The sequence below is a fragment of the Argiope bruennichi genome, chromosome 7 (assembly GCF_947563725.1).
Source record: "Argiope bruennichi chromosome 7, qqArgBrue1.1, whole genome shotgun sequence".
NCBI classification, from domain to species: domain Eukaryota; kingdom Metazoa; phylum Arthropoda; class Arachnida; order Araneae; family Araneidae; genus Argiope; species Argiope bruennichi.
In genome coordinates this window covers 116,291,919-116,317,622 of record NC_079157.1, presented here as the reverse complement: position 1 = coordinate 116,317,622, position 25,704 = coordinate 116,291,919, and positions in this window count along the sequence as shown.

The following is a 25,704-nucleotide window of genomic DNA, read 5'->3' as shown; positions in this document are numbered from 1 at the left end:
AATTATAGAACCATTTCTGCGTCATCCAGTGATCTGCATTGCAGAATCATTTCTGCATCATACAACGATCTTCAATGCAGAATCATTTCTGCATCATCCAGCGATCTGTATTATAGAACCATTTCTGCATCATCCAACGATCTGAATTATAGAACCATTTCTGCATCATCCAGCGATCTGAATTATAGAACCATTTCTGCGTCATCCAGTGATCTGCATTGCAGAATCATTTCTGCATCATACAACGATCTTCAATGCAGAATCATTTCTGCATCATCCAGCAATCTGCATTATAGAACCATTTCTGTATCATCCAGTTATCTGCATTGCAGAATCATTTCTGCATCATCCAGCGATCTGTATTATAGAACCATTTCTGCATCATCCAACGATCTGAATTATAGAACCATTTCTGCATCATCCAGCGATCTGAATTATAGAACCCTTTCTGCATCATCCAACGATCTGTATTATAGAACCATTTCTGCATCATACAACGATCTTCAATGCAGAATCATTTCTGCATCATCCAGCAATCTGCATTATAGAACCATTTCTGCATCATCCAACGATCTGTATTATAGAACCATTTCTGCGTCATCCAGTGATCTGCATTGCAGAATCATTTCTGCATCATACAACGATCTCCAATGCAGAATCATTTCTGCATCATCCAGCGATCTGCATTATAGAACCATTTCTGCATCATCCAACGATCTGTATTATAGAACCATTTCTGCGTCATCCAGTGATCTGCATTGCAGAATCATTTCTGCATCATACAACGATCTCCAATGCAGAATCATTTCTGCATCATCCAGCAATCTGCATTATAGAACCATTTCTGTATCATCCAGTTATCTGCATTGCAGAATCATTTCTGCATCATCCAGCGATATGCATTGCAGAATCAGTTCTGAATCATGCAGCTATCTGCATTATAGAACCCTTTCTGCATCATCCAATGATCTGTATTATAGAACCATTTCTGCATCATACAACGATCTTCAATGCAGAATCATTTCTGCGTCATCCAGTGATCTGCATTGCAGAATCATTTCTGCATCATACAACGATCTTCAATGCAGAATCATTTCTGCATCATCCAGCGATCTGTATTATAGAACCATTTCTGCATCATCCAACGATCTGTATTATAGAACCATTTCTGCGTCATCCAGTGATCTGCATTGCAGAATCATTTCTGCATCATACAACGATCTTCAATGCAGAATCATTTCTGCATCATCCAGCAATCTGCATTATAGAACCATTTCTGTATCATCCAGTTATCTGCATTGCAGAATCATTTCTGCATCATCCAGCGATATGCATTGCAGAATCAGTTCTGAATCATGCAGCTATCTGCATTATAGAACCCTTTCTGCATCATCCAATGATCTGTATTATAGAACCATTTCTGCGTCATCCAGTGATCTGCATTGCAGAATCATTTCTGCATCATACAACGATCTCCAATGCAGAATCATTTCTGCATCATCCAGCGATCTGCATTATAGAACCATTTCTGCATCATCCAACGATCTGTATTATAGAACCATTTCTGCGTCATCCAGTGATCTGCATTGCAGAATCATTTCTGCATCATACAACGATCTCCAATGCAGAATCATTTCTGCATCATCCAGCAATCTGCATTATAGAACCATTTCTGTATCATCCAGTTATCTGCATTGCAGAATCATTTCTGCATCATCCAGCGATATGCATTGCAGAATCAGTTCTGAATCATGCAGCTATCTGCATTATAGAACCATTTCTGCATCATCCAACGATCTGTATTATAGAACCATTTCTGCGTCATCCAGTGATCTGCATTGCAGAATCATTTCTGCATCATACAACGATCTCCAATGCAGAATCATTTCTGCATCATCCAGCGATCTGCATTATAGAACCATTTCTGCATCATCCAACGATCTGTATTATAGAACCATTTCTGCGTCATCCAGTGATCTGCATTGCAGAATCATTTCTGCATCATACAACGATCTCCAATGCAGAATCATTTCTGCATCATCCAGCAATCTGCATTATAGAACCATTTCTGTATCATCCAGTTATCTGCATTGCAGAATCATTTCTGCATCATCCAGCGATATGCATTGCAGAATCAGTTCTGAATCATGCAGCTATCTGCATTATAGAACCCTTTCTGCATCATCCAATGATCTGTATTATAGAACCATTTCTGCATCATACAACGATCTTCAATGCAGAATCATTTCTGCGTCATCCAGTGATCTGCATTGCAGAATCATTTCTGCATCATACAACGATCTCCAATGCAGAATCATTTCTGCATCATCCAGCAATCTGCATTATAGAACCATTTCTGTATCATCCAGTTATCTGCATTGCAGAATCATTTCTGCATCATCCAGCGATATGCATTGCAGAATCAGTTCTGAATCATGCAGCTATCTGCATTATAGAACCATTTCTGCATCATCCAACGATCTGTATTATAGAACCATTTCTGCGTCATCCAGTGATCTGCATTGCAGAATCATTTCTGCATCATACAACGATCTCCAATGCAGAATCATTTCTGCATCATCCAGCGATCTGCATTATAGAACCATTTCTGCATCATCCAACGATCTGTATTATAGAACCATTTCTGCGTCATCCAGTGATCTGCATTGCAGAATCATTTCTGCATCATACAACGATCTCCAATGCAGAATCATTTCTGCATCATCCAGCAATCTGCATTATAGAACCATTTCTGTATCATCCAGTTATCTGCATTGCAGAATCATTTCTGCATCATCCAGCGATATGCATTGCAGAATCAGTTCTGAATCATGCAGCTATCTGCATTATAGAACCCTTTCTGCATCATCCAATGATCTGTATTATAGAACCATTTCTGCGTCATCCAGTGATCTGCATTGCAGAATCATTTCTGCATCATACAACGATCTCCAATGCAGAATCATTTCTGCATCATCCAGCGATCTGCATTATAGAACCATTTCTGCATCATCCAATGATCTGTATTATAGAACCATTTCTGCGTCATCCAGTGATCTGCATTGCAGAATCATTTCTGCATCATACAACGATCTCCAATGCAGAATCATTTCTGCATCATCCAGCAATCTGCATTATAGAACCATTTCTGTATCATCCAGTTATCTGCATTGCAGAATCATTTCTGCATCATCCAGCGATATGCATTGCAGAATCAGTTCTGAATCATGCAGCTATCTGCATTATAGAACCATTTCTGCATCATCCAACGATCTGTATTATAGAACCATTTCTGCGTCATCCAGTGATCTGCATTGCAGAATCATTTCTGCATCATACAACGATCTCCAATGCAGAATCATTTCTGCATCATCCAGCGATCTGCATTATAGAACCATTTCTGCATCATCCAACGATCTGTATTATAGAACCATTTCTGCGTCATCCAGTGATCTGCATTGCAGAATCATTTCTGCATCATACAACGATCTCCAATGCAGAATCATTTCTGCATCATCCAGCAATCTGCATTATAGAACCATTTCTGTATCATCCAGTTATCTGCATTGCAGAATCATTTCTGCATCATCCAGCGATATGCATTGCAGAATCAGTTCTGAATCATGCAGCTATCTGCATTATAGAACCCTTTCTGCATCATCCAATGATCTGTATTATAGAACCATTTCTGCATCATACAACGATCTTCAATGCAGAATCATTTCTGCGTCATCCAGTGATCTGCATTGCAGAATCATTTCTGCATCATACAACGATCTTCAATGCAGAATCATTTCTGCATCATCCAGCGATCTGTATTATAGAACCATTTCTGCATCATCCAACGATCTGTATTATAGAACCATTTCTGCGTCATCCAGTGATCTGCATTGCAGAATCATTTCTGCATCATACAACGATCTTCAATGCAGAATCATTTCTGCATCATACAACGATCTTCAATGCAGAATCATTTCTGCATCATCCAGCAATCTGCATTATAGAACCATTTCTGTATCATCCAGTTATCTGCATTGCAGAATCATTTCTGCATCATCCAGCGATATGCATTGCAGAATCAGTTCTGCATCATGCAGCTATCTGCATTATAGAACCCTTTCTGCATCATCCAGCGATCTGCATTTCTGCATCGTCCAACGATCTGCAATGCAGAATCATTTCTGCATCATCCAGCGATCTGTATTATAGAACCATTTCTGCATCATCCAACGATCTGTATTATAGAACCATTTCTGCGTCATCCAGTGATCTGCATTATAGAACCATTTCTGTATCATCCAGTTATCTGCATTGCAGAATCATTTCTGCATCATCCAGCGATATGCATTGCAGAATCAGTTCTGCATCATGCAGCTATCTGCATTATAGAACCCTTTCTGCATCATCCAATGATCTGTATTATAGAACCATTTCTGCATCATACAACGATCTTCAATGCAGAATCATTTCTGCATCATCCAGCGATCTGTATTATAGAACCATTTCTGCATCATCCAACGATCTGAATTATAGAACCATTTCTGCATCATCCAGCGATCTGAATTATAGAACCATTTCTGCGTCATCCAGTGATCTGCATTGCAGAATCATTTCTGCATCATACAACGATCTTCAATGCAGAATCATTTCTGCATCATCCAGCAATCTGCATTATAGAACCATTTCTGTATCATCCAGTTATCTGCATTGCAGAATCATTTCTGCATCATCCAGCGATCTGTATTATAGAACCATTTCTGCATCATCCAACGATCTGAATTATAGAACCATTTCTGCATCATCCAGCGATCTGAATTATAGAACCCTTTCTGCATCATCCAACGATCTGTATTATAGAACCATTTCTGCATCATACAACGATCTTCAATGCAGAATCATTTCTGCATCATCCAGCGATCTGTATTATAGAACCATTTCTGCATCATCCAACGATCTGAATTATAGAACCATTTCTGCATCATCCAGCGATCTGAATTATAGAACCATTTCTGCATCATCCAGCGATCTGAATTATAGAACCATTTCTGCGTCATCCAGTGATCTGCATTGCAGAATCATTTCTGCATCATACAACGATCTTCAATGCAGAATCATTTCTGCATCATCCAGCAATCTGCATTATAGAACCATTTCTGTATCATCCAGTTATCTGCATTGCAGAATCATTTCTGCATCATCCAGCGATATGCATTGCAGAATCAGTTCTGCATCATGCAGCTATCTGCATTATAGAACCCTTTCTGCATCATCCAGCGATCTGCATTTCTGCATCGTCCAACGATCTGCAATGCAGAATCATTTCTGCATCATCCAGCGATCTGTATTATAGAACCATTTCTGCATCATCCAACGATCTGTATTATAGAACCATTTCTGCGTCATCCAACGATCTGTATTATAGAACCATTTCTGCATCATACAACGATCTTCAATGCAGAATCATTTCTGCATCATCCAGCGATCTGTATTATAGAACCATTTCTGCATCATCCAACGATCTGAATTATAGAACCATTTCTGCATCATCCAGCGATCTGAATTATAGAACCATTTCTGCATCATCCAGCGATCTGAATTATAGAACCATTTCTGCGTCATCCAGTGATCTGCATTGCAGAATCATTTCTGCATCATACAACGATCTTCAATGCAGAATCATTTCTGCATCATCCAGCAATCTGCATTATAGAACCATTTCTGTATCATCCAGTTATCTGCATTGCAGAATCATTTCTGCATCATCCAGCGATATGCATTGCAGAATCAGTTTTGCATCATGCAGCTATCTGCATTATAGAACCCTTTCTGCATCATCCAGCGATCTGCATTTCTGCATCGTCCAACGATCTGCAATGCAGAATCATTTCTGCATCATCCAGCGATCTGTATTATAGAACCATTTCTGCATCATACAACGATCTTCAATGCAGAATCATTTCTGCATCATCCAGCAATCTGAATTATAGAACCATTTCTGCATCATCCAGCGATCTGAATTATAGAACCATTTCTGCATCATCCAGCGATCTGAATTATAGAACCATTTCTGCGTCATCCAGTGATCTGCATTGCAGAATCATTTCTGCATCATACAACGATCTTCAATGCAGAATCATTTCTGCATCATCCAGCGATCTGTATTATAGAACCATTTCTGCATCATCCAACGATCTGTATTATAGAACCATTTCTGCATCATCCAGAGATCTTCAATGCAGAATCATTTCTGCATCATCCAGCGATCTGTATTATAGAACCATTTCTGCATCATCCAACGATCTGTATTATAGAACCATTTCTGCATCATCCAGCGATCTGTATTATAGAACCATTTCTGCATCATCCAACGATCTGTATTATAGAACCATTTCTGCGTCATCCAGTGATCTGCATTGCAGAATCATTTCTGCATCATACAACGATCTTCAATGCAGAATCATTTCTGCATCATCCAGCAATCTGCATTATAGAACCATTTCTGTATCATCCAGTTATCTTCATTGCAGAATCATTTCTGCATCATCCAGCGATATGCATTGCAGAATCAGTTCTGCATCATGCAGCTATCTGCATTTCTGCATCGTCCAACGATCTGCAATGCAGAATCATTTCTGCATCATCCAGCGATCTGTATTATAGAACCATTTCTGCATCATCCAACGATCTGTATTATAGAACCATTTCTGCGTCATCCAGTGATCTGCATTATAGAACCATTTCTGTATCATCCAGTTATCTGCATTGCAGAATCATTTCTGCATCATACAACGATCTTCAATGCAGAATCATTTCTGCGTCATCCAGTGATCTGCATTGCAGAATCATTTCTGCATCATACAACGATCTTCAATGCAGAATCATTTCTGCATCATCCAGCGATCTGTATTATAGAACCATTTCTGCATCATCCAACGATCTGTATTATAGAACCATTTCTGCGTCATCCAGTGATCTGCATTGCAGAATCATTTCTGCATCATACAACGATCTTCAATGCAGAATCATTTCTGCATCATCCAGCAATCTGCATTATAGAACCATTTCTGTATCATCCAGTTATCTGCATTGCAGAATCATTTCTGCATCATCCAGCGATATGCATTGCAGAATCAGTTCTGAATCATGCAGCTATCTGCATTATAGAACCCTTTCTGCATCATCCAATGATCTGTATTATAGAACCATTTCTGCATCATACAACGATCTTCAATGCAGAATCATTTCTGCGTCATCCAGTGATCTGCATTGCAGAATCATTTCTGCATCATACAACGATCTTCAATGCAGAATCATTTCTGCATCATCCAGCGATCTGTATTATAGAACCATTTCTGCATCATCCAACGATCTGTATTATAGAACCATTTCTGCGTCATCCAGTGATCTGCATTGCAGAATCATTTCTGCATCATACAACGATCTTCAATGCAGAATCATTTCTGCATCATCCAGCAATCTGCATTATAGAACCATTTCTGTATCATACAGTTATCTGCATTGCAGAATCATTTCTGCATCATCCAGCGATATGCATTGCAGAATCAGTTCTGCATCATGCAGCTATCTGCATTATAGAACCCTTTCTGCATCATCCAGCGATCTGCATTTCTGCATCGTCCAACGATCTGCAATGCAGAATCATTTCTGCATCATCCAGCGATCTGTATTATAGAACCATTTCTGCATCATCCAGCGATCTGTATTATAGAACCATTTCTGCATCATACAACGATCTTCAATGCAGAATCATTTCTGCATCATCCAGCGATCTGAATTATAGAACCATTTCTGCATCATCCAGCGATCTGAATTATTGAACCATTTCTGCATCATCCAGCGATCTGAATTATAGAACCATTTCTGCATCATCCAGCGATCTGCATTATAGAACCATTTCTGTATCATCCAGTTATCTGCATTGCAGAATCATTTCTGCATCATCCAGCGATATGCATTGCAGAATCAGTTCTGCATCATGCAGCTATCTGCATTATAGAACCCTTTCTGCATCATCCAGCGATCTGCATTTCTGCATCGTCCAACGATCTGCAATGCAGAATCATTTCTGCATCATCCAGCGGTCTGTATTATAGAACCATTTCTGCATCATCCAACGATCTGTATTATAGAACCATTTCTGCGTCATCCAGTGATCTGCATTATAGAACCATTTCTGTATCATCCAGTTATCTGCATTGCAGAATCATTTCTGCATCATCCAGCGATATGCATTGCAGAATCAGTTCTGCATCATGCAGCTATCTGCATTATAGAACCCTTTCTGCATCATCCAATGATCTGTATTATAGAACCATTTCTGCATCATACAACGATCTTCAATGCAGAATCATTTCTGCATCATCCAGCGATATGCATTGCAGAATCAGTTCTGCATCATGCAGCTATCTGCATTATAGAACCCTTTCTGCATCATCCAATGATCTGTATTATAGAACCATTTCTGCATCATCCAACGATCTGAATTATAGAACCATTTCTGCATCATCCAGCGATCTGAATTATAGAACCATTTCTGCATCATCCAGCGATCTGAATTATAGAACCATTTCTGCGTCATCAAGTGATCTGCATTGCAGAATCATTTCTGCATCATACAACGATCTTCAATGCAGAATCATTTCTGCATCATCCAGCAATCTGCATTATAGAACCATTTCTGTATCACCAAGTTATCTGCATTGCAGAATCATTTCTGCATCATCCAGCGATATGCATTGCAGAATCAGTTCTGCATCATGCAGCTATCTGCATTATAGAACCCTTTCTGCATCATCCAGCGATCTGCATTTCTGCATTATCCAACGATCTGTATTATAGAACCATTTCTGCGTCATCCAGTAATCTGCATTGCAGAATCATTTCTGCATCATACAACGATCTTCAATGCAGAATCATTTCTGCATCATCCAGCAATCTGCATTATAGAACCATTTCTGTATCATCCAGTTATCTGCATTGCAGAATCATTTCTGCATCATCCAGCGATATGCATTGCAGAATCAGTTCTGAATCATGCAGCTATCTGCATTATAGAACCCTTTCTGCATCATCCAATGATCTGTATTATAGAACCATTTCTGCATCATACAACGATCTTCAATGCAGAATCATTTCTGCGTCATCCAGTGATCTGCATTGCAGAATCATTTCTGCATCATACAACGATCTTCAATGCAGAATCATTTCTGCATCATCCAGCGATCTGTATTATAGAACCCTTTCTGCATCATCCAATGATCTGTATTATAGAACCATTTCTGCATCATACAACGATCTTCAATGCAGAATCATTTCTGCGTCATCCAGTGATCTGCATTGCAGAATCATTTCTGCATCATACAACGATCTTCAATGCAGAATCATTTCTGCATCATCCAGCAATCTGCATTATAGAACCATTTCTGTATCATCCAGTTATCTGCATTGCAGAATCATTTCTGCATCATCCAGCGATATGCATTGCAGAATCAGTTCTGCATCATGCAGCTATCTGCATTATAGAACCCTTTCTGCATCATCCAGCGATCTGCATTTCTGCATCGTCCAACGATCTGCAATGCAGAATCATTTCTGCATCATCCAGCGATCTGTATTATAGAACCATTTCTGCATCATCCAACGATCTGTATTATAGAACCATTTCTGCATCATACAACGATCTTCAATGCAGAATCATTTCTGCATCATCCAGCGATCTGAATTATAGAACCATTTCTGCATCATCCAACGATCTGTATTATAGAACCATTTCTGCATCATCCAACGATCTGTATTATAGAACCCTTTCTGCATCATCCAACGATCTGCATTATAGAACCCTTTCTGCATCATCCAGCGATCTGCATTTCTGCATCGTCCAACGATCTTCAATGCAGAATCATTTCTGCATCATCCAGCGATCTGAATTATAGAACCCTTTCTGCATCATCCAACGATCTGTATTATAGAACCATTTCTGCATCATCCAACGATCTGTATTATAGAACCATTTCTGCATCATACAACGATCTTCAATGCAGAATCATTTCTGCATCATCCAGCGATCTGAATTATAGAACCATTTCTGCATCATCCAGCGATCTGAATTATTGAACCATTTCTGCATCATCCAGCGATCTGTATTATAGAACCATTTCTGCATCATCCAACGATCTGTATTATAGAACCATTTCTGCATCATCCAGCGATCTGTATTATAGAACCATTTCTGCATCATCCAACGATCTGTATTATAGAACCATTTCTGCGTCATCCAGTGATCTGCATTGCAGAATCATTTCTGCATCATACAACGATCTTCAATGCAGAATCATTTCTGCATCATCCAGCAATCTGCATTATAGAACCATTTCTGTATCATCCAGTTATCTTCATTGCAGAATCATTTCTGCATCATCCAGCGATATGCATTGCAGAATCAGTTCTGCATCATGCAGCTATCTGCATTATAGAACCCTTTCTGCATCATCCAGCGATCTGCATTTCTGCATCGTCCAACGATCTGCAATGCAGAATCATTTCTGCATCATCCAGCGATCTGTATTATAGAACCATTTCTGCATCATCCAACGATCTGTATTATAGAACCATTTCTGCGTCATCCAGTGATCTGCATTATAGAACCATTTCTGTATCATCCAGTTATCTGCATTGCAGAATCATTTCTGCATCATCCAGCGATATGCATTGCAGAATCAGTTCTGCATCATGCAGCTATCTGCATTATAGAACCCTTTCTGCATCATCCAATGATCTGTATTATAGAACCATTTCTGCATCATACAACGATCTTCAATGCAGAATCATTTCTGCATCATCCAGCGATCTGTATTATAGAACCATTTCTGCATCATCCAACGATCTGAATTATAGAACCATTTCTGCATCATCCAGCGATCTGCATTATAGAACCATTTCTGTATCATCCAGTTATCTTCATTGCAGAATCATTTCTGCATCATAATGCGATATGCATTGCAGAATCAGTTCTGCATCATGCAGCTATCTGCATTATAGAACCCTTTCTGCATCATCCAATGATCTGTATTATAGAACCATTTCTGCATCATACAACGATCTTCAATGCAGAATCATTTCTGCATCATCCAGCGATCTGTATTATAGAACCATTTCTGCATCATCCAGCGATCTGAATTATAGAACCATTTCTGCATCATCCAGCGATCTGAATTATAGAACCATTTCTGCATCATCCAACGATCTGAATTATAGAACCATTTCTGCATCATCCAGCGATCTGCATTATAGAACCATTTCTGTATCATCCAGTTATCTTCATTGCAGAATCATTTCTGCATCATAATGCGATATGCATTGCAGAATCAGTTCTGCATCATGCAGCTATCTGCATTATAGAACCCTTTCTGCATCATCCAGCGATCTGCATTTCTGCATCGTCCAACGATCTGCAATGCAGAATCATTTCTGCATCATCCAGCGATCTGTATTATAGAACCATTTCTGCATCATCCAACGATCTGAATTATAGAACCATTTCTGCATCATCCAGCGATCTGCATTATAGAACCATTTCTGTATCATCCAGTTATCTTCATTGCAGAATCATTTCTGCATCATAATGCGATATGCATTGCAGAATCAGTTCTGCATCATGCAGCTATCTGCATTATAGAACCCTTTCTGCATCATCCAATGATCTGTATTATAGAACCATTTCTGCATCATACAACGATCTTCAATGCAGAATCATTTCTGCATCATCCAGCGATCTGTATTATAGAACCATTTCTGCATCATCCAGCGATCTGAATTATAGAACCATTTCTGCATCATCCAGCGATCTGAATTATTGAACCATTTCTGTATCATCCAGTTATCTTCATTGCAGAATCATTTCTGCATCATCCAGCGATATGCATTGCAGAATCAGTTCTGCATCATGCAGCTATCTGCATTATAGAACCCTTTCTGCATCATCCAATGATCTGTATTATAGAACCATTTCTGCATCATACAACGATCTTCAATGCAGAATCATTTCTGCATCATCCAATGATCTGTATTATAGAACCATTTCTGCATCATCCAACGATCTGAATTATAGAACCATTTCTGCATCATCCAGCGATCTGCATTATAGAACCATTTCTGCATCATCCAGCGATCTGAATTATAGAATCATTTCTGCATCATCCAGCGATCTGCATTATAGAATCATTTCTGCATCATCCAGCGATCTGCATTATAGAATCATTTCTGCATCATCCAGCGATATGCATTGCAGAATCAGTTCTGCATCATGCAGCTATCTGCATTATAGAACCCTTTCTGCATCATCCAATGATCTGTATTATAGAACCATTTCTGCATCATACAACGATCTTCAATGCAGAATCATTTCTGCATCATCCAGCGATCTGTATTATAGAACCATTTCTGCATCATCCAACGATCTGAATTATAGAACCATTTCTGCATCATCCAGCGATCTGCATTATAGAACCATTTCTGTATCATCCAGTTATCTTCATTGCAGAATCATTTCTGCATCATCCAGCGATATGCATTGCAGAATCAGTTCTGCATCATGCAGCTATCTGCATTATAGAACCCTTTCTGCATCATCCAATGATCTGTATTATAGAACCATTTCTGCATCATACAACGATCTTCAATGCAGAATCATTTCTGCATCATCCAGCGATCTGTATTATAGAACCATTTCTGCATCATCCAACGATCTGAATTATAGAACCATTTCTGCATCATCCAGCGATCTGAATTATAGAACCATTTCTGCATCATCCAGCGATCTGAATTATAGAACCATTTCTGTATCATCCAGTTATCTTCATTGCAGAATCATTTCTGCATCATCCAGCGATATGCATTGCAGAATCAGTTCTGCATCATGCAGCTATCTGCATTATAGAACCCTTTCTGCATCATCCAATGATCTGTATTATAGAACCATTTCTGCATCATACAACGATCTTCAATGCAGAATCATTTCTGCATCATCCAGCGATCTGTATTATAGAACCATTTCTGCATCATCCAACGATCTGAATTATAGAACCATTTCTGCATCATCCAGCGATCTGAATTATAGAACCATTTCTGCATCATCCAGCGATCTGAATTATAGAACCATTTCTGCGTCATCAAGTGATCTGCATTGCAGAATCATTTCTGCATCATCTAGCGATATGCATTGCAGAATCAGTTCTGCATCATGCAGCTATCTGCATTATAGAACCCTTTCTGCATCATCCAGCGATCTGCATTTCTGCATTATCCAACGATCTGTATTATAGAACCATTTCTGCATCATACAACGATCTGAATTATAGAACCATTTCTGCGTCATCCAGTAATCTGCATTGCAGAATCATTTCTGCATCATACAACGATCTTCAATGCAGAATCATTTCTGCATCATCCAGCAATCTGCATTATAGAACCATTTCTGTATCATCCAGTTATCTGCATTGCAGAATCATTTCTGCATCATCCAGCGATATGCATTGCAGAATCAGTTCTGAATCATGCAGCTATCTGCATTATAGAACCCTTTCTGCATCATCCAATGATCTGTATTATAGAACCATTTCTGCATCGTCCAACGATCTGCAATGCAGAATCATTTCTGCATCATCCAGCGATCTGTATTATAGAACCATTTCTGCATCATCCAACGATCTGAATTATAGAACCATTTCTGCATCATCCAGCGATCTGCATTATAGAACCATTTCTGTATCATCCAGTTATCTTCATTGCAGAATCATTTCTGCATCATCCAGCGATATGCATTGCAGAATCAGTTCTGCATCATGCAGCTATCTGCATTATAGAACCCTTTCTGCATCATCCAATGATCTGTATTATAGAACCATTTCTGCATCATACAACGATCTTCAATGCAGAATCATTTCTGCATCATCCAGCGATCTGTATTATAGAACCATTTCTGCATCATCCAACGATCTGAATTATAGAACCATTTCTGCATCATCCAGCGATCTGAATTATAGAACCATTTCTGCATCATCCAGCGATCTGAATTATAGAACCATTTCTGTATCATCCAGTTATCTTCATTGCAGAATCATTTCTGCATCATCCAGCGATATGCATTGCAGAATCAGTTCTGCATCATGCAGCTATCTGCATTATAGAACCCTTTCTGCATCATCCAATGATCTGTATTATAGAACCATTTCTGCATCATACAACGATCTTCAATGCAGAATCATTTCTGCATCATCCAGCGATCTGTATTATAGAACCATTTCTGCATCATCCAACGATCTGAATTATAGAACCATTTCTGCATCATCCAGCGATCTGAATTATAGAACCATTTCTGCATCATCCAGCGATCTGAATTATAGAACCATTTCTGCGTCATCAAGTGATCTGCATTGCAGAATCATTTCTGCATCATCTAGCGATATGCATTGCAGAATCAGTTCTGCATCATGCAGCTATCTGCATTATAGAACCCTTTCTGCATCATCCAGCGATCTGCATTTCTGCATTATCCAACGATCTGTATTATAGAACCATTTCTGCATCATCCAGCGATCTGAATTATAGAACCATTTCTGCGTCATCCAGTAATCTGCATTGCAGAATCATTTCTGCATCATACAACGATCTTCAATGCAGAATCATTTCTGCATCATCCAGCAATCTGCATTATAGAACCATTTCTGTATCATCCAGTTATCTGCATTGTAGAATCATTTCTGCATCATCCAGCGATATGCATTGCAGAATCAGTTCTGAATCATGCAGCTATCTGCATTATAGAACCCTTTCTGCATCATCCAATGATCTGTATTATAGAACCATTTCTGCATCATACAACGATCTTCAATGCAGAATCATTTCTGCGTCATCCAGTGATCTGCATTGCAGAATCATTTCTGCATCATACAACGATCTTCAATGCAGAATCATTTCTGCATCATCCAGCGATCTGTATTATAGAACCATTTCTGCATCATCCAACGATCTGTATTATAGAACCATTTCTGCGTCATCCAGTGATCTGCATTGCAGAATCATTTCTGCATCATACAACGATCTTCAATGCAGAATCATTTCTGCATCATCCAGCAATCTGCATTATAGAACCATTTCTGTATCATCCAGTTATCTGCATTGCAGAATCATTTCTGCATCATCCAGCGATATGCATTGCAGAATCAGTTCTGCATCATGCAGCTATCTGCATTATAGAACCCTTTCTGCATCATCCAGCGATCTGCATTTCTGCATCGTCCAACGATCTGCAATGCAGAATCATTTCTGCATCATCCAGCGATCTGTATTATAGAACCATTTCTGCATCATCCAACGATCTGTATTATAGAACCATTTCTGCATCATGCAACGATCTTCAATGCAGAATCATTTCTGCATCATCCAGCGATCTGTATTATAGAACCATTTCTGCATCATCCAACGATCTGTATTATAGAACCATTTCTGCATCATACAACGATCTTCAATGCAGAATCATTTCTGCATCATCCAGCGATCTGAATTATAGAACCATTTCTGCATCATCCAGCGATCTGAATTATTGAACCATTTCTGCATCATCCAGCGATCTGTATTATAGAACCATTTCTGCATCATCCAACGATCTGTATTATAGAACCATTTCTGCATCATCCAGCGATCTGTATTATAGAACCATTTCTGCATCATCCAACGATCTGTATTATAGAACCATTTCTGCGTCATCCAGTGATCTGCATTGCAGAATCATTTCTGCATCATACAACGATCTTCAATGCAGAATCATTTCTGCATCATCCAGCAATCTGCATTATAGAACCATTTCTGTATCATCCAGTTATCTTCATTGCAGAATCATTTCTGCATCATCCAGCGATATGCATTGCAGAATCAGTTCTGCATCATGCAGCTATCTGCATTATAGAACCCTTTCTGCATCATCCAGCGATCTGCATTTCTGCATCGTCCAACGATCTGCAATGCAGAATCATTTCTGCATCATCCAGCGATCTGTATTATAGAACCATTTCTGCATCATCCAACGATCTGTATTATAGAACCATTTCTGCGTCATCCAGTGATCTGCATTATAGAACCATTTCTGTATCATCCAGTTATCTGCATTGCAGAATCATTTCTGCATCATCCAGCGATATGCATTGCAGAATCAGTTCTGCATCATGCAGCTATCTGCATTATAGAACCCTTTCTGCATCATCCAATGATCTGTATTATAGAACCATTTCTGCATCATACAACGATCTTCAATGCAGAATCATTTCTGCATCATCCAGCGATCTGTATTATAGAACCATTTCTGCATCATCCAACGATCTGAATTATAGAACCATTTCTGCATCATCCAGCGATCTGAATTATAGAACCATTTCTGCATCATCCAGCGATCTGAATTATAGAACCATTTCTGCGTCATCAAGTGATCTGCATTGCAGAATCATTTCTGCATCATACAACGATCTTCAATGCAGAATCATTTCTGCATCATCCAGCAATCTGCATTATAGAACCATTTCTGTATCATCCAGTTATCTGCATTGCAGAATCATTTCTGCATCATCCAGCGATATGCATTGCAGAATCAGTTCTGCATCATGCAGCTATCTGCATTATAGAACCCTTTCTGCATCATCCAGCGATCTGCATTTCTGCATCATCCAACGATCTGTATTATAGAACCATTTCTGCGTCATCAAGTGATCTGCATTGCAGAATCATTTCTGCATCATACAACGATCTTCAATGCAGAATCATTTCTGCATCATCCAGCAATCTGCATTATAGAACCATTTCTGTATCATCCAGTTATCTGCATTGCAGAATCATTTCTGCATCATCCAGCGATATGCATTGCAGAATCAGTTCTGAATCATGCAGCTATCTGCATTATAGAACCCTTTCTGCATCATCCAATGATCTGTATTATAGAACCATTTCTGCATCATACAACGATCTTCAATGCAGAATCATTTCTGCGTCATCCAGTGATCTGCATTGCAGAATCATTTCTGCATCATACAACGATCTTCAATGCAGAATCATTTCTGCATCATCCAGCGATCTGTATTATAGAACCATTTCTGCATCATCCAACGATCTGTATTATAGAACCATTTCTGCGTCATCCAGTGATCTGCATTGCAGAATCATTTCTGCATCATACAACGATCTTCAATGCAGAATCATTTCTGCATCATCCAGCAATCTGCATTATAGAACCATTTCTGTATCATCCAGTTATCTGCATTGCAGAATCATTTCTGCATCATCCAGCGATATGCATTGCAGAATCAGTTCTGCATCATGCAGCTATCTGCATTATAGAACCCTTTCTGCATCATCCAGCGATCTGCATTTCTGCATCGTCCAACGATCTGCAATGCAGAATCATTTCTGCATCATCCAGCGATCTGTATTATAGAACCATTTCTGCATCATCCAACGATCTGTATTATAGAACCATTTCTGCATCATGCAACGATCTTCAATGCAGAATCATTTCTGCATCATCCAGCGATCTGAATTATAGAACCCTTTCTGCATCATCCAACGATCTGTATTATAGAACCATTTCTGCATCATCCAACGATCTGTATTATAGAACCATTTCTGCATCATACAACGATCTTCAATGCAGAATCATTTCTGCATCATCCAGCGATCTGAATTATAGAACCATTTCTGCATCATCCAGCGATCTGAATTATTGAACCATTTCTGCATCATCCAGCGATCTGTATTATAGAACCATTTCTGCATCATCCAACGATCTGTATTATAGAACCATTTCTGCATCATCCAGCGATCTGTATTATAGAACCATTTCTGCATCATCCAACGATCTGTATTATAGAACCATTTCTGCGTCATCCAGTGATCTGCATTGCAGAATCATTTCTGCATCATACAACGATCTTCAATGCAGAATCATTTCTGCATCATCCAGCAATCTGCATTATAGAACCATTTCTGTATCATCCAGTTATCTTCATTGCAGAATCATTTCTGCATCATCCAGCGATATGCATTGCAGAATCAGTTCTGCATCATGCAGCTATCTGCATTATAGAACCCTTTCTGCATCATCCAGCGATCTGCATTTCTGCATCGTCCAACGATCTGCAATGCAGAATCATTTCTGCATCATCCAGCGATCTGTATTATAGAACCATTTCTGCATCATCCAACGATCTGTATTATAGAACCATTTCTGCGTCATCCAGTGATCTGCATTATAGAACCATTTCTGTATCATCCAGTTATCTGCATTGCAGAATCATTTCTGCATCATCCAGCGATATGCATTGCAGAATCAGTTCTGCATCATGCAGCTATCTGCATTATAGAACCCTTTCTGCATCATCCAATGATCTGTATTATAGAACCATTTCTGCATCATACAACGATCTTCAATGCAGAATCATTTCTGCATCATCCAGCGATCTGTATTATAGAACCATTTCTGCATCATCCAACGATCTGAATTATAGAACCATTTCTGCATCATCCAGCGATCTGAATTATAGAACCATTTCTGCATCATCCAGCGATCTGAATTATAGAACCATTTCTGCGTCATCAAGTGATCTGCATTGCAGAATCATTTCTGCATCATACAACGATCTTCAATGCAGAATCATTTCTGCATCATCCAGCAATCTGCATTATAGAACCATTTCTGTATCATCCAGTTATCTGCATTGCAGAATCATTTCTGCATCATCCAGCAATCTGCATTATAGAACCATTTCTGTATCATCCAGTTATCTGCATTGCAGAATCATTTCTGCATCATCCAGCGATATGCATTGCAGAATCAGTTCTGCATCATGCAGCTATCTGCATTATAGAACCCTTTTTGCATCATCCAGCGATCTGCATTTCTGCATCATCCAACGATCTGTATTATAGAACCATTTCTGCGTCATCCAGTAATCTGCATTGCAGAATCATTTCTGCATCATACAACGATCTTCAATGCAGAATCATTTCTGCATCATCCAGCAATCTGCATTATAGAACCATTTCTGTATCATCCAGTTATCTGCATTGCAGAATCATTTCTGCATCATCCAGCGATATGCATTGCAGAATCAGTTCTGAATCATGCAGCTATCTGCATTATAGAACCCTTTCTGCATCATCCAATGATCTGTATTATAGAACCATTTCTGCATCATACAACGATCTTCAATGCAGAATCATTTCTGCGTCATCCAGTGATCTGCATTGCAGAATCATTTCTGCATCATACAACGATCTTCAATGCAGAATCATTTCTGCATCATCCAGCGATCTGTATTATAGAACCATTTCTGCATCATCCAACGATCTGTATTATAGAACCATTTCTGCGTCATCCAGTGATCTGCATTGCAGAATCATTTCTGCATCATACAACGATCTTCAATGCAGAATCATTTCTGCATCATCCAGCAATCTGCATTATAGAACCATTTCTGTATCATCCAGTTATCTGCATTGCAGAATCATTTCTGCATCATCCAGCGATATGCATTGCAGAATCAGTTCTGAATCATGCAGCTATCTGCATTATAGAACCCTTTCTGCATCATCCAATGATCTGTATTATAGAACCATTTCTGCATCATACAACGATCTTCAATGCAGAATCATTTCTGCGTCATCCAGTGATCTGCATTGCAGAATCATTTCTGCATCATACAACGATCTTCAATGCAGAATCATTTCTGCATCATCCAGCGATCTGTATTATAGAACCATTTCTGCATCATCCAACGATCTGTATTATAGAACCATTTCTGCGTCATCCAGTGATCTGCATTGCAGAATCATTTCTGCATCATACAACGATCTTCAATGCAGAATCATTTCTGCATCATCCAGCAATCTGCATTATAGAACCATTTCTGTATCATCCAGTTATCTGCATTGCAGAATCATTTCTGCATCATCCAGCGATATGCATTGCAGAATCAGTTCTGCATCATGCAGCTATCTGCATTATAGAACCCTTTCTGCATCATCCAGCGATCTGCATTTCTGCATCGTCCAACGATCTGCAATGCAGAATCATTTCTGCATCATCCAGCGATATGCATTGCAGAATCAGTTCTGCATCATGCAGCTATCTGCATTATAGAACCCTTTTTGCATCATCCAGCGATCTGCATTTCTGCATCATCCAACGATCTGTATTATAGAACCATTTCTGCGTCATCCAGTAATCTGCATTGCAGAATCATTTCTGCATCATACAACGATCTTCAATGCAGAATCATTTCTGCATCATCCAGCAATCTGCATTATAGAACCATTTCTGTATCATCCAGTTATCTGCATTGCAGAATCATTTCTGCATCATCCAGCGATATGCATTGCAGAATCAGTTCTGAATCATGCAGCTATCTGCATTATAGAACCCTTTCTGCATCATCCAATGATCTGTATTATAGAACCATTTCTGCATCATACAACGATCTTCAATGCAGAATCATTTCTGCGTCATCCAGTGATCTGCATTGCAGAATCATTTCTGCATCATACAACGATCTTCAATGCAGAATCATTTCTGCATCATCCAGCGATCTGTATTATAGAACCATTTCTGCATCATCCAACGATCTGTATTATAGAACCATTTCTGCGTCATCCAGTGATCTGCATTGCAGAATCATTTCTGCATCATACAACGATCTTCAATGCAGAATCATTTCTGCATCATCCAGCAATCTGCATTATAGAACCATTTCTGTATCATCCAGTTATCTGCATTGCAGAATCATTTCTACATCATCCAGCGATATGCATTGCAGAATCAGTTCTGCATCATGCAGCTATCTGCATTATAGAACCCTTTCTGCATCATCCAGCGATCTGCATTTCTGCATCGTCCAACGATCTGCAATGCAGAATCATTTCTGCATCATCCAGCGATCTGTATTATAGAACCATTTCTGCATCATCCAACGATCTGTATTATAGAACCATTTCTGCATCATGCAACGATCTTCAATGCAGAATCATTTCTGCATCATCCAGCGATCTGAATTATAGAACCCTTTCTGCATCATCCAACGATCTGTATTATAGAACCATTTCTGCATCATCCAACGATCTGTATTATAGAACCATTTCTGCATCATACAACGATCTTCAATGCAGAATCATTTCTGCATCATCCAGCAATCTGCATTATAGAACCATTTCTGTATCATCCAGTTATCTGCATTGCAGAATCATTTCTGCATCATCCAGCGATATGCATTGCAGAATCAGTTCTGCATCATGCAGCTATCTGCATTATAGAACCCTTTCTGCATCATCCAGCGATCTGCATTTCTGCATCGTCCAACGATCTGCAATGCAGAATCATTTCTGCATCATCCAGCGATCTGTATTATAGAACCATTTCTGCATCATCCAACGATCTGTATTATAGAACCATTTCTGCATCATGCAACGATCTTCAATGCAGAATCATTTCTGCATCATCCAGCGATCTGAATTATAGAACCCTTTCTGCATCATCCAACGATCTGTATTATAGAACCATTTCTGCATCATCCAACGATCTGTATTATAGAACCATTTCTGCATCATACAACGATCTTCAATGCAGAATCATTTCTGCATCATCCAGCGATCTGAATTATAGAACCATTTCTGCATCATCCAGCGATCTGAATTATTGAACCATTTCTGCATCATCCAGCGATCTGAATTATAGAACCATTTCTGCGTCATCCAGTGATCTGCATTGCAGAATCATTTCTGCATTATACAACGATCTTCAATGCAGAATCATTTCTGCAACATCCAGCAATCTGCATTATAGAACCATTTCTGTATCATCCAGTTATCTGCATTGCAGAATCATTTCTGCATCATCCAGCGATATGCATTGCAGAATCAGTTCTGCATCATGCAGCTATCTGCATTATAGAACCCTTTCTGCATCATCCAGCGATCTGCATTTCTGCATCGTCCAACGATCTGCAATGCAGAATCATTTCTGCATCATCCAGCGATCTGTATTATAGAACCATTTCTGCATCATCCAACGATCTGTATTATAGAACCATTTCTGCATCATCCAGAGATCTGCATTGCAGAATCATTTCTGCATCATCCAGCGATCTGAATTATAGAACCATTTCTGCATCATCCAACGATCTGTATTATAGAACCGTTTCTGCATCATCCAGAGATCTGCATTGCAGAATCATTTCTGCATCATACAACGATCTTCAATGCAGAATCATTTCTGCATCATCCAGCAATCTGCATTATAGAACCATTTCTGTATCATCCAGTTATCTGCATTGCAGAATCATTTCTGCATCATCCAGTGATATGCATTGCAGAATCAGTTCTGAATCATGCAGCTATCGGCATTATAGAACCCTTTCTGCATCATCCAGCGATCTGCATTTCTGCATCGTCCAACGATCTGCAATGCAGAATCATTTCTGCATCATCCAGCGATCTGTATTATAGAACCATTTCTGCATCATCCAGAGATCTGCATTGCAGAATCATTTCTGCATCATCCAGCGATATGCATTGCAGAATCAGTTCTGCATCATGCAGCTATCTGCATTATAGAACCCTTTCTGCATCATCCAGCGATCTGCATTTCTGCATCGTCCAACGATCTGCAATGCAGAATCATTTCTGCATCATCCAGCGATCTGTATTATAGAACCATTTCTGCATCATCCAACGATCTGTATTATAGAACCATTTCTGCGTCATCCAGTGATCTGCATTGCAGAATCATTTCTGCATCATCCAGCGATCTGTATTATAGAACCATTTCTGCATCATCCAGAGATCTGCAATGCAGAATCATTTCTGCATCATCCAGCGATCTGTATTATAGAACCATTTCTGCATCATCCAACGATCTGTATTATAGAACCATTTCTGCGTCATCCAGTGATCTGCAATGCAGAATCATTTCTGCATCATCCAGCGATCTGTATTATAGAACCATTTCTGCATCATCCAGAGATCTGCAATGCAGAATCATTTCTGCATCATCCAGCGATCTGTATTATAGAACCATTTCTGCATCATCCAACGATCTGTATTATAGAACCATTTCTGCATTATCCAGAGATCTGCATTGCAGAATCATTTCTGCATCATACAACGATCTTCAATGCAGAATCATTTCTGCATCATCCAGCAATCTGCATTATAGAACCATTTCTGTATCATCCAGTTATCTGCATTGCAGAATCATTTCTGCATCATCCAGTGATATGCATTGCAGAATCAGTTCTGAATCATGCAGCTATCGGCATTATAGAACCCTTTCTGCATCATCCAGCGATCTGCATTTCTGCATCGTCCAACGATCTGCAATGCAGAATCATTTCTGCATCATCCAGCGATCTGTATTATAGAACCATTTCTGCATCATCCAGAGATCTGCATTGCAGAATCATTTCTGCATCATCCAGCGATATGCATTGCAGAATCAGTTCTGCATCATGCAGCTATCTGCATTATAGAACCCTTTCTGCATCATCCAGCGATCTGCATTTCTGCATCGTCCAACGATCTGCAATGCAGAATCATTTCTGCATCATCCAGCGATCTGTATTATAGAACCATTTCTGCATCATCCAACGATCTGTATTATAGAACCATTTCTGCGTCATCCAGTGATCTGCATTGCAGAATCATTTCTGCATCATCCAGCGATCTGTATTATAGAACCATTTCTGCATCATCCAGAGATCTGCAATGCAGAATCATTTCTGCATCATCCAGCGATCTGTATTATAGAACCATTTCTGCATCATCCAACGATCTGTATTATAGAACCATTTCTGCGTCATCCAGTGATCTGCAATGCAGAATCATTTCTGCATCATCCAGCGATCTGTATTATAGAACCATTTCTGCATCATCCAGAGATCTGCAATGCAGAATCATTTCTGCATCATCCAGCGATCTGTATTATAGAACCATTTCTGCATCATCCAACGATCTGTATTATAGAACCATTTCTGCATTATCCAGAGATCTGCATTGCAGAATCATTTCTGCATCATACAACGATCTTCAATGCAGAATCATTTCTGCATCATCCAGCAATCTGCATTATAGAACCATTTCTGTATCATCCAGTTATCTGCATTGCAGAATCATTTCTGCATCATCCAGCGATATGCACTGCAGAATCAGTTCTGCATCATGCAGCTATCTGCATTATAGAACCCTTTCTGCATCATCCAGCGATCTGCATTTCTGCATCGTCCAACGATCTGCAATGCAGAATCATTTCTGCATCATCCAGCGATCTGTATTATAGAACCATTTCTGCATCATCCAGAGATCTGCATTGCAGAATCATTTCTGCATCATACAACGATCTGTATTATAGAACCATTTCTGCATTATCCAGTGATCTGTATTATAGAACCATTTCTGCATTATCCAGAGATCTGCATTGCAGAATCATTTCTGCATCATACAACGATCTTCAATGCAGAATCATTTCTGCATCATCCAGCAATCTGCATTATAGAACCATTTCTGTATCATCCAGTTATCTGCATTGCAGAATCATTTCTGCATCATCCAGCGATATGCATTGCAGAATCAGTTCTGCATCATGCAGCTATCTGCATTATAGAACCCTTTCTGCATCATCCAGCGATCTGCATTTCTGCATCGTCCAACGATCTGCAATGCAGAATCATTTCTGCATCATCCAGCGATCTGTATTATAGAACCATTTCTGCATCATCCAGAGATCTGCATTGCAGAATCATTTCTGCATCATACAACGATCTGTATTATAGAACCATTTCTGCATCATCCAACGATCTGTATTATAGAACCATTTCTGCATTATCCAGAGATCTGCATTGCAGAATCATTTCTGCATCATACAACGATCTTCAATGCAGAATCATTTCTGCATCATCCAGCAATCTGCATTATAGAACCATTTCTGTATCATCCAGTTATCTGCATTGCAGAATCATTTCTGCATCATCCAGCGATATGCATTGCAGAATCAGTTCTGCATCATGCAGCTATCTGCATTATAGAACCCTTTCTGCATCATCCAGCGATCTGCATTTCTGCATCGTCCAACGATCTGCAATGCAGAATCATTTCTGCATCATCCAGCGATCTGTATTATAGAACCATTTCTGCATCATCCAGAGATCTGCATTGCAGAACCATTTCTGCATCATCCAACGATCTGTATTATAGAACCATTTCTGCATTATCCAGTGATCTGCATTGCAGAATCATTTCTGCATCATACAACGATCTTCAATGCAGAATCATTTCTGCATCATCCAGCAATCTGCATTATAGAACCATTTCTGTATCATCCAGTTATCTGCATTGCAGAATCATTTCTGCATCATCCAGCGATATGCATTGCAGAATCAGTTCTGCATCATGCAGCTATCTGCATTATAGAACCCTTTCTGCATCATCCAGCGATCTGCATTTCTGCATCGTCCAACGATCTGCAATGCAGAATCATTTCTGCATCATCCAGCGATCTGTATTATAGAACCATTTCTGCATCATCCAGAGATCTGCATTGCAGAACCATTTCTGCATCATCCAACGATCTGTATTATAGAACCATTTCTGCATTATCCA